General features: G+C 37.2%; 1 pseudogene across 2 annotated transcripts; it reads left to right on the forward strand.

The window, feature by feature from the left end:
- Window positions 1-918: 918 nt before the first annotated feature.
- On the forward strand, window positions 919-6,005 carry LOC149548331 (pentatricopeptide repeat-containing protein At4g01030, mitochondrial pseudogene; annotated as a pseudogene). 2 transcript variants are annotated; one of them, XR_016354013.1, is made up of 4 exons: window positions 919-4,294; window positions 4,426-4,581; window positions 4,808-5,568; window positions 5,679-6,005. The product of XR_016354013.1 is annotated as a pentatricopeptide repeat-containing protein At4g01030, mitochondrial pseudogene, transcript variant X2 (transcript). The 2 variants fall into 2 exon arrangements; XR_016354012.1 differs by having other exon boundaries at window positions 4,426-5,568.
- The last annotated feature ends 6,258 nt before the right edge of the window (window positions 6,006-12,263 follow it).

Here is a 12,263-nt window from a genome sequence, read left to right on the forward strand (position 1 = left end):
CTTCCAATAGCCTTCAAACAATGGGGTCTTAAATCCCTCATGCTCATGTTTCTCTATGAGACAAATAATGTCTTTGCCTTCCGCGATAGGTCCTAACCCAGGCCCACTTCTCCATGGATAACCTCTGCAATTCCAACAAACTAAACTTAAGGACACCTGGGTTAAGCTTGATTGCTATTTGTTTTGATGTGAAAGACTCGAAGTTGAGTTATTATTCCTAAGCGTGATTGCTGATCTTGTTGTATCGTCGCATGGTAAAGTGTTTGTTGTCACAACTTTGTTGCCTTCTTATTGCCCTTCATTGGAGCGGTGGCCAAAATGAGCAATAATTGCTTTTCCCTTGAACATCCAAGCTCTTTTGCCTTCATTTCTAGCTGTTTTGATTTTTTCCATTTCCATCCTTTCTACTTGCTGTCTCATGGTTAAATCCTCCTCTAAAACGAAGCGAGAACCCCTCAAGCTTTGTTTTTTGTTAAGTAGATTTTGTTTGTCGTTAACGCTGGGCATGACTACCTTGATTGGCCTATTTCTCTCAGCGTGTGGTTTGCCAACCCTCCAAGCTCAACAAATTTGTCCTTGCCACAACAACATATCCTGTAGGAAATCCCTTGTTAAGTCGAGAGTGTGTTTGCCTTCCCTATAATCTTTTATTCCTTTGATAATTATATTGGATGCCCTACGCTGCCTTTCCTTGACCTCTCCGTCTTGTGTGTTCACATGAATCTTAAATATTTAAAAGATCTAAATAATAATAAGTTTCTAAATTTATATTTAAATATTTAAAAGATCTAAATAAAATAGTAGTTTATTCTAAACATTTTAAAATAAGATATATTTATATTATAAGGTACCGTACTAATAATAATTTTTATCATACCGTCTTAAAAAAAATCGTATAAAAAACAGCCATTGCGACCATTAAACTCCAGGCCTGATCGGCATATTTAATCAGTAACGAGATTCGGTGATCTGTGATTAGGTACTTTCTTTTCGTGATCATAGACTGCTAAAAAGCCAACGCAATCCCATTAGTGGGATTCCACCGCAAACAATTGGCTATTCCAATGGCCATTATCCAGTCGTCACTAACCAAGCGTGCTTCAGAGCTGCCTCGGTTAGAGACGATCAGGTGTTAATTCCGTGATGGAGATCATGAGTGCCACCATGGTGGCACCGGCACAAAAATACCCCCACCATTCCTTTCATTGCAGGCCTCACATGCAGCTTACGAAATCCAACAACAATAACTGCTCTCTCATTCAGAGGACCATTTCTCAGCGACCTTTGCTCAATGTACGAGCGGTGACAGTTGCAGTGCCAGTTGAAACAGACGAGATGCAAAAACAAGATTCAAATGCGTATGCATCTCTTTTGGAGATTTCTGCATCACTCAAATGTTTGGCCTCCGGTAAACAAATCCATGCCTCCATTCTAAGAACTGGACATGAAGAAGACATTTTACAAGCAAAGTTGGTTCTTATGTATGCCAAATGTGGAAGTATAGTATATGCACGTTTAGTTTTTGATAGAATGCATAACCCAGATATTTACTCTTTTGCTACCATTATGGTAGAGTATTTTAGGCAAGGATACATTAGGGAAAGCCTCGCACTCTTTTGCCAAATGCACAAGGACCGTGTAAAGCTAAACGATCTAATTTTTACGACTGCTCTTAATTCCTGTGCTGGAATGGAGGCTTTACAACTGGGAAAACAGATTCATGCTCTTTTGATAAAATGTGGGTTTGAGTCAGACCTTGTGAGGAATTCTCTCGTTTATATGTATGAAAAATGCGGGAGGGGGGCACATGTGCGGCAAGTGTTTGAAGGAATGCCTCATGAAAACAGAACTTCATGGGATTCCGCGATTACTGGCCTTGCACAACTTAGGAGACTCGATGAAGCCCTGAGAATCTTCCGTCATATGCAGTCAGTTGGTGAGAAGCCCAACGCCACTTCATGGACTGCTATTATCTCAGGGTATAGAAAGCATAAGCGTTGGGATGAAGCCCTAGAAGTCTTTTCTGAAATGCGATTGGCAAATGTGAAACCAAATACACACACCCTTGTCAGAGTTCTGCAAGCATGTGGTCGCTTAAAAGCTCTAGAAACGGGTAGGCAGATCCATGGCTTCATTCTCAAGGGAGGATTCCAGTCAGGTGTCTTTGTGGGTAATGCTCTGATGGACATGTACAGTAAATGTCAGAGTATAGAGAATGCATGCCAAGTTTTTGATAAATTGTCTCAAAGAAATGTTGTTTCATGGAATGTAATGATTGCAGGATATGCTCAGAATGGCCTTCTGAGTGATGGATTGGATCTCTTTGATCAAATGCAAACAGCAGGTGTGAAGCCGACCGTAGTCACAATGAATACTTTGATTGCAGGGTGTGCTGCAAATGGGCAGTGTGACAAGGCGTTGGAATTCTTCTCTGATATGCAATTAAAAGGTTTAGTGCCAAGTGTGATCTCATGGACTGCGGTTATAACTGCTCATGCTCAGAATGGACAAGGCAATGATGCCATCAAACTCTTCTATGATATGGTATACTCAGGTGTTATTCCCAATTCTAACACAATTGCCGGGGTATTACGTGCATTTAGCGACTTAGCTGCCTTGGAACAGGGGAAAGTTGTTCATTGTTACATAAATAAAAGAGGATTTGAATCAGATGTCTTTGTGGGGACTGCCCTTGTCAACATGTATGGAAAATGTGGCGATATAAATAGTGCACGTCTTGTGTTTGATAAAATGCCTGAAAAAAATGTGGTGACATGGAATTCAATTATTGCAGGGCATGCTCAAAGAAATGTTGATGATGCCTTGAAAGTCTTCGCTCAAATGCAGTCAGCAAAAATGAAACCAGATGTCTTTACATGGAATGTTATGATCGCAGGATATGTACAGAATGGACAGGTTGAGAAAGCCTCGGAATTATTTTCTCGAATGCAAATGGAAGGTATGAAGCCAACTGTGGTCTCATGGACAGCAGTTATTGCAGGTTACGCTCACAGTAGCCAATGTGAGGATGCCTTGAAGTTCTTTTATCAGATGTTAATGACAGGAGCAGAGCCAAACTGGGTGACCATTGCCACTGTTCTACCAGCGTGTGCCAGCCTAGCAGCATTGGAACAAGGCAAGCAGATTCACGGTTATTCAATTAGGATAGGGTTCGAGTCAAATGTTGTTGTTGGGACTGCCCTCGTTGACATGTATGCAAAATGTGGGAGCGTAAAGTATGCATCCTCTGTTTTTGACAAATTGCTTGAAAGAAATTTGTTTACGTGGAATTCAATGATCACGGGGCATGCCCTGAATGGTAATGGTGAAAGTGCAATATTACTATTTCACCAAATGATTCAAGAGGGCATTAATCCAGACAGCATTACCTTTACCAGTATTCTATCCGCATGCAGTCACTCAGGCCTAATTAATGAAGGATGGGGCTATTTCAACAGCATGGCTCTAGATTATGGCATTACACCAAACTTGACACACTACTCATGTATGGTAGATCTTCTTGTCCGTGCTGGTTTCTTGAAGAAAGCACATGATTTTATTGAGAATATGCCACTACAACCTGATGCTTCTGTGTGGAGGGCCTTCCTTACTGCTTGCATAACACATCTTAACATAGATCTAGGTGAACATGCCGCAAAATACCTTTTTCAGATAGAGCCCCATAATGCATCTAATTATGCACTTCTTTTAAATTTATATGCTTTGGCCGGTAGATGGGATGACATAAGAACTTTGAAAGAAGTGATGAAAGACATCCGTGTTGAAAGAAGGTTGGAGTGGAGCTGGATTAGGGTAGAGAGTGAAGTGCATACATTCTTTGATGGAGAAACTTCACATGCTCAAATGGCTGAAATCCATGCTAGCTTGCAGAATTTGTTGGGTCAGATCAAAGAAGCCGGTTATGCGCCTGATATAAAATGTGTAACACAAAATGTGGATAGAGAAGAGAAAGAAGACATTCTTAAAAACCATAGTGAGAAGTTGGCAGTTGCTTTTGGGCTTATGAATGCATCCCCTGGGACACCACTCCGGATCATCAGAAATCTTCGGGTTTGTAGTGATTGCCACACTGCTGTCAAGCTCATCTCCAAGATTGCTTCAAGAGATATTTCCATTAGGGATCGCCATAGGTTTCATCATTTTAAGAATGGACTGTGTTCTTGTGGGGATTATTGGTAATAGTAAATTGACCAGGGCAAGTCATAGAAACATACAAGCAAGACAGATAGCATGAAATATACAACAAAGTGCAGTTTTTATTGTCAATTCAAAGGTAATAAGTTTGGGGAATGGACCATTTATAGGATGAGCTCTTTCTGACTACAAAAAAATTTGTAGTTCAAATTTTGGATCACTTATTGTTTAATTTTTTTTAATGATAATCTATCTATTTTGATTTGCAAGATGCTGCCCTGAGGAAGCTCGAACGAGCTTTGGGTTTGAGAGAGCAAGGAGCATAAGGTGAAGGAAAACTAGAAAGACATCTAAAAAATATAGAAACTGAATCCAACAGCGAGGCGGCTTAAAATTTGAGAAATCCTTCACAACAAAGGCAAAACGGTGGACAAATTACTCTTCAAAACCTTATTTTTCAATAGTATTTCTTCTTGGTTCTTGTCATGGAATTATAGCAGATTGGGGCAGTTTTTGATTGGTTTTAATTCTTTCAACCAATCATAGTTCAGCTTGTTGTTAGCTAACACTTTCTTGCTATGTTCAATTGGAGAATAGTGTAAGTTGTTTAAACCTAAAACTTATGAAAAATATCTTTCCTTGATCGGGCAAGGCTGGTGACAACACATTGTCAGAGAAGCAAGAGAACACACATCCCATGGGCTTCTTGCAGTGCATTGCAGGAGCTGGTGCATTATATATATACAGGTAATGAATGGCTTGGACGGGTTACAATTGTTGCAGACCATGACGGGTGTAGATGAAACTACTGGCTGAGAGAGGGCGAGCAGTAATAACTTAGGATAGAAAGCCAAGCAATTTTCTCATTAGTTCCTCCATTTATTTTCACTAAATCTGTTAGGAATGGGAATTGGGGCTATTGAGGAAAGAATGTCCTCAAAATTTGATCTCTTCTACACTAAAGCTATAGTCATATCATGTGACAAATGACCCTGTCGGCTCATGGCACCCACAAGCGTTCATTACCCTCACTCTCTTAAAACTCGTTTCAAAAATAAAAGCAATATTAGCTTTGTGGTAGAAAATTATGAGGAAAAGATAGATTTGAGCACTCTCAGTGAAGAAACTGTTGTACATGCCATATTCTAATTACTTGCAAAGCCTCACCCTTAACAATGCTGATGCAGTAAACTGTCTTTGTTCTGCCTCATGGATTTTGAGAATACATGAATTTCATTGTTTGTGTGTCAAAATGGCTCTGTTGTCTGTTAATTATTTGGATCATTTCATGGCGTGCACAAAAAAAAAGAGCAAGCAAAGAGGAACTGGGATATGCAGCTAGCATATGCAGCTTTACTTTCTCTTGCAGCCAAGATGGAAGAAACCTGCATTTCTCTGTTGGTCAATCTCCAGGTCTAATTTCTTCTTCCTCTTCCGTAATTGATGCTAGCTGTAAAATAATGAGGGCTTTTCTTGTTTCATCTTGTTGGGGTTATAATAAAATTTGAAAGTTTATGTTGCAGGCGGAAGGAGCAGAGTATGTTTCTGAAGCAAGGGCAGTCCAGAGAAGGGAGTTGATTCTCCTGGGGGCTCTAAAATGGAGGATGATTACAATAAAAGCTCTTTCATGCATATGCCACAACACTCACATTTTAGGCTCATAATAGCAGCAAATGAAGACTTTTACATCACACTGCAACGAAGTTGCTCTCTCTATTGTTAAATGTATAATTATATTTGTGTTCACTGTGCATTTGGAGCTTTTGATGCGCAAGTCTTCGTATTCCTGATAATAAGTACTGTGTTCCCATTATTTTTCTAAACCTAGATTAATTATTATTGTTTGTCAACTATTGATTAACTATTGATCAACTGTCAAAAGATCCTTCATCAACAGTCTTGTGTAGTCGGAATATATGAGGTTCCTGTATTATTTCTCTATTGTGAAATAGTTCTGCGATTTTCTTCATGATTAATATCAACATGAGAAGTGGATTCTTTTGATGACAATTGAGCTTCATATTTCTATTATTCTAACTGTCATAACATGCATGCACATTACTTATACTAGGGATACAATACTTTTCTAGACACAAAGCCAAGACATTTTATCCGGTCTATGGTAGGAACTTTGTTACCTTGCAGCCCTTGTTCTGTTTTCCCTTGCTTCTTGCTGGAAGAGCATCTGTTGTCCACTACATGCCCTCTTCCACTGATTTATGGGCTTCTAATCTTGGTTTATTCACTTCTGTTTGTACGCCCTCTTTTTGGAAGGACCAAAGTGCAACTTAGATATTCCTTTCTGCTTGTATATGAAACTTAGTTCCAATGGCATGAGTTGTTAAAGGTGTTGTCGAGAGGGTTGTTATGGAGTAGCAAACTTTTTGTTTGAAGATGAAATGCAATTATATCATGGAGCGTTCAGCTTATAAGGATATTCAGATCAATTACATTGAGATTTCTAAATTTGAGGACCTTGAGTAATCTGTTTGGAGAAGAAAAAGAATACAAAAGTTGCAAATTTCCTGTTCAAGATACTGTAGAAGATCCTAGATACAAAAGGAAACAGAGATTAAGTAGGCACAGTGTCGCCAGACATTTCTGATTTGGGAGTTGATTGTCCTGGGGGCTTTAAAATGGAGGATGATTACAATAAAAGCTCTTTCCTACATATGCCACAACACTCACATTTTAGCCTCATAATAGAATCAAATTAAGACTTTTAGATCACACTGCAATGAAGTCTCACTCTCTATTGTTTAAAGGTATAATTTTATACACATTATGCATTTGGAGCTTTTGATGCGCAAGTCTTCATACATTTAATAAGTACTATGTTCCCATTTTGCCTACCAGGCATTAGGGTTTTGGATATTTGGCTCTTTCTCATTGTGGCTGGAAAAATGTTGTGCACAATGAGGAAAACACAAATTCTGAACAGCGCTGAATACGAGCATTGCTTGCTTTCTGGATTAAAGGTCAAAGCTAACAAAATTGATTTCAACGATGTGAAATTGTTGTCGAGTGTTTTGACTGGACTGTTCTCATCTCAATTTATAGGTCCACAAAAGATTCACTTCTTCTGAAGCACAGTCACTTTTAGATATCTTAGAATAAAAAGCAGTAGCAGGTTATTCATTCCATTGGATCTTATATAAAGGTCTCATGATTTATAAACTTAGTTTTGAAAGTAAATTTACAATTTGAATGCATATATACATATCAGGTAATTGCTGATCCAGAGACTTGTACTATTAGTTCCTCCCATGGCAGGCAACTAACGCATTCATGCAAATGCTACTATTTCCTTAACTTGGCCAATCAAATGAATTCATTTTCCATATTTATTTTTGTTCAGTAGTTCTCATATATGTGTGTTAATAATTTAATTAAAAAATACACGTCTACTATAATTGGATGAACCTGGACCAATGAATAGTCAATGGAAGACCTTTTATTTTTTTCTCATAACTTTATCTTCACTTTTTTCACCCAATCATTATTGAGAATTTATACATTCATCTATGTTTAAAACTTCTTAAATATTCTTTACGATTGTTCTCGTGGTGTGAAGAGACAAGACTTTTCAGTTTATTAATGTGGAAACTGAAATAGTGCAAATAAATCTAAAGGTGGCTGTGTGAATTTATACTCTACAGCTTGAAGAGGTGTTAACAATAGTGCTATTATCAAAGGCACATTGGATAATGTCAATGAAAATCTTTTTTGAATTTTTTTTGGTTCCGGCAATTTGTCTCTTCACAACAGAGTATGGGGGATATTTTTACTGTGAGAGACATTGGTCAATGTTTTTCATTTAGTGTTCTTTGTGTCTAAGAAAAACACTTGTTCAGTGAATGCTTCTAAAAAGTAAGAATTTTTAAGAGCATTCCACTTAAGAATTTTTAAGAGCATTCCACTTTCTGATCATTCATATCCATATTTTCTATAATATAATTTTAGTCACTGTGATACAAGTTGCAGGCAAGTGGGGTTCTATAGAGGCTTTCATTGAATGCAGTGTCATTAAACCAGTGGCATTCATGAGCAATTTCCTCTGTTCTATGTAGTTTTTACATCTTTCATGCCTTTTTGTGATTTTGTTTTGTGTTTATGCAATATTTGTTGGATTGCATATATTTGGCCAAATCTATTTTCTTTTCTTCTTTGACTGGCAACTTGTATTTTTCCCATCAATGCAAGTTCTTGCTTTCAATCAAGGAACTTGTTATCATTTCTACATAAGCTCCCTTTGTAACTTCCAATGTATTGAAAGAGCCTTTAAAATGGATCCATGATTAATTGAACTTGCCGTGACCTATTGTAATATCTCCCAATCATATCTCCATAAAAACCATAGTGAGAAGTTGGCAGTTGCTTTTGGGCTTAGGAATGCATCCCCTGGGACACCACTCCGGATCATCAGAAATCTTCAGGTTTGTAGTGATTGCCACACTACTGTCAAGCTCATCTCCAAGATTGCTTCACGAAATATTTCCATTAGGGATCACCATAGGTTTCATCATTTTAAGAATGGACTGTGTTCTTGAGGGGATTATTTGGTAATAATGAATTGACCAGGGCAAGTCATAGAAACATACAAGCAAGAGAGATAGCATGAAATATACAACAAAGTGCAGTTTTTATTGTCAATTCAAAAGTAATAAGTTTGGTGAATGGACCATTTATAGGATGAGTTCTCTTTCTGACTACAAAAAATTTCGTAGTTCAAATTTTGAATCACTCATTGTTTAATTTCTTTTTTTATGATAATCCATCTATTTTGATTTGCGAGATGCTGCCATGAGGAACCTCCCTTTAGTTATTGCAGAAAGTGAAAAAGGAAGGAGCTTTGGGTTTGAGAGCGCAAGGAGCATAAGGTGAAGGAAAACAAGAAAGATATCTAAAGAATATAGAAACTGAACCCAACGGTGAGGGGGCTTAAAATTTGAGAAATCCTTGACAACAATGGAAAAATGGTGGACAAATTACTCTTCAAAACCTTATTTTTCAATGGTATTTCTTATTGGTTCTTGTCATGGAATTATAGCAGATTGGGGCAATTTTTGATTGGTTTTATTTCTTTCAACCAATTGTAGTTCAGATTGTTGTTAGCTAACACTTTCTTGCTATGTTCAATTGGAGAATAGTGCAAGTTGTTTAAACCTAAAACTTATGAAAAATATCTTTCCGTGACTTGATTGGGCAAGGCTGGTGACAACACATTGTCAGAGAAGCAAGAGAACACACGTCCCACAGGCTTCTCGCAGTGCATTGCAGGAGCTGGTGCATAATATATATACAGGTAATGAATGGCTTGGACAGGTTACAATTGGTGCAGACCATGACAGGTGTAGATGAAATTACTGGCTGAGACAGGGTGAGCATTAATAACTTAGGATAGAAAGCCAAGCAATTTTCTCATTAGTTCCTCCATTTATTTTCATTGAATCTGTTAGGAATGGGAATTGGGGCTATTGAGGAAAGAATGTTGTCAAAATTTGATCTCTTCTACACTAAAGCTAAAGTTATATCATGTGGCAAACGACCCTGTTGGCTCATGGCACCCACAAGCATTCATTATCCTCACTCTCATCAAACTCATTTCAATAATAACAGCAATATTATCTTTGTGGTAGAAAATTATGAGGAAAAGAGAGATTTGAGCACTCTCAGTGAAGAAACTGTTGTACATGCCACATTCTAATTACTTGCAAAGCCTCGCCCTTAACAATGCTGATGCAGTAAACTGTCTTCATTCTGCCTCATGGATTTCAATAATACATGAATTTCATTGTTTGTGTGTCAAAATGGCTCTGTTTTCTGTTAATTATTTGGAACATTTCATGGTCTGCACAAAAAAATAAGTGCAAGCAAAGAGGAACTGGGATATGCAGCTAGCATATGCAGCTTTAATTTCTCTTGCAGCCAAGATGGAAGAAACCTGCATTTCTCTGTTGGTCAATCTCCAGGTCTATTTTCTTCTTCCTCTTCCGTAATTAATGCTAGCTGTAAAAGAATGAAGGCTTTTCTTGTTTCATTTTAATGGGGGTATAATAAAATTTGAAAGTTTTTGTTGCAGGCGGAAGGAGCAGAGTATGTTTCTGAAGCAAGGGCAGCCCAGAGAAGGGAGTTGATTCTCTTGGGGGCTCTAAAATGGAGGATGATTACAATAAAAGCTCTTTCATGCATATGCCACAACACTCACATTTTAGGCTCATAATAGCAGCAAATGAAGACTTTTACATCACACTGCAACGAAGTTGCTCTCTCTATTGTTAAATGTATAATTATATTTGTTCTCACTGTGCATTTGGAGCTTTTGATGCGCAAGTCTTCGTATTCCTGATAATAAGTACTGTGTTCCCATTATTTTCTAAACCTAGATTAATAATTATTATTTGTTATAGTAAATTATTATTATGTGTTAAAATAGAATAGATTCAAACCCAAGACCTCCCACTTAAGAGGTTTACTTACCATTATGCTATAGGTTGTTGCCTAGTTCTGTAATCCCATTTTTCTTACCAGACATTAAGGTTTTGGATATTCAGCTCTTTGTAATTAGGAAAAATCAACAGCGGACACAAACACAAATTCTGAACAGCATTACATGTAAGCAGAGCTTGTTTTCTGGATTAAGGGTCATTAAGGTAAAGAAAACTGATACTGTGAAATTGTTTTTGAGGTTTTTGACTGGATTATTATCATCTCAATTTGTAGGTCGCGAAAGGATTAACTTCTTCTGAAGCACAGTCCATTTTAGATATCTTAGAAGAAAAAGCATTAGCAGTCATAAAATCCTTTGGATCTTCTCTTCAGCTGGTAGTGAAGATGATGATACATGTCTCATGATTTATAAACTTTACAATTTGAATGCACATATATACATATTTTCAACATTTATAGTCATTTATGGGAAGTAGGAATGCTAATTTTGAAAATCTGCATTACAAAACTAGTTAACACTCTTTTGCTTCATTAGGTGCTGTAATTGTTATTTTGAAAATTCTAACTGGATTTGCATGTTTTGGTCAATGTAAAAGTCTTAATTATAGACACAGAGAAAGCAATTGATGTTGATGCCAAGAATCCTATTATTCATTTTGTATTGGGTATTGAGTATAATTATTATATGTTAACGAAATGAAATATTCTAGGTTTATAGCAATTGTAAATTAAATAGTTGTTGAATTGTATTTCATTTAGTGTTTCGTATTGTGGGTAGACGTATGAAGGATATTCAAGTGATCTAACTTCTAAAGAGGCAGCAGACGTGCTAAGACTGGAGGGAAACACTGGGGGCATGGAAAAGAAGGTGCAATGTTGTAGAGTACTCAAGGGGGAGCAATAATTTTAATGTGACATAGCAATTCATTAAGAGATATAAGAGTACTTATGTATGATAGTACATTAAGAAATATAAGAGTACTTATGTATGATAACTAGAGTCGCGATTAATGGAGGACAGTTATTATGGTCCAATGTAACATTAATGTTTGAACTGGATGTGAATTTTGTTTCTGCATTTGCATCAAAAGAAGTAGCGGCTTCTGGATTTCTAGATTTGCTTCCTCGACTATTGATCAACTGTCAAAGAATCCTTCATCAACAGTCTTGTGTAGTGGGAATATATGAGGTTCTTGTATTATTTCTCTATCGTGAAATAGTTCTGCAATTTTCTTCATGATTCATATCAACATGAGAAGTGGATTCTTCTGATGACAATTGAGCATATTTCTATTATTCTAACTGTCATAACACACATGCACATTACTTATACTAGGGATACAATACTTTTCTAGACACAAAGCGAAGACATTTCGTCCTGTGGAAAGTTTAGCATTAGTCAAAGTAATACTGAGTATCTGAATCTATTACACACACACACAGACACACACACACGTACACATATGATAATATGCATACGTTTATATGTACAGATATGTATGTATATATCTTAGACAAGACATGATTCAGATCGGGCATATATATTATTGCTGTTACAGATTCACATCGGGTTAGTGCCATAATTGATATTACTACTGCTACCGATTCACATTGGATTACTTTCAGTTATTGAGTGTCATCACTGATCAGGGATCGGG

The sequence above is a fragment of the Cupressus sempervirens genome, chromosome 7, assembly GCF_028749045.1.
Source record: "Cupressus sempervirens isolate cs-2001-9-10 chromosome 7, ASM2874904v1, whole genome shotgun sequence".
Lineage (NCBI taxonomy): Eukaryota > Viridiplantae > Streptophyta > Pinopsida > Cupressales > Cupressaceae > Cupressus > Cupressus sempervirens.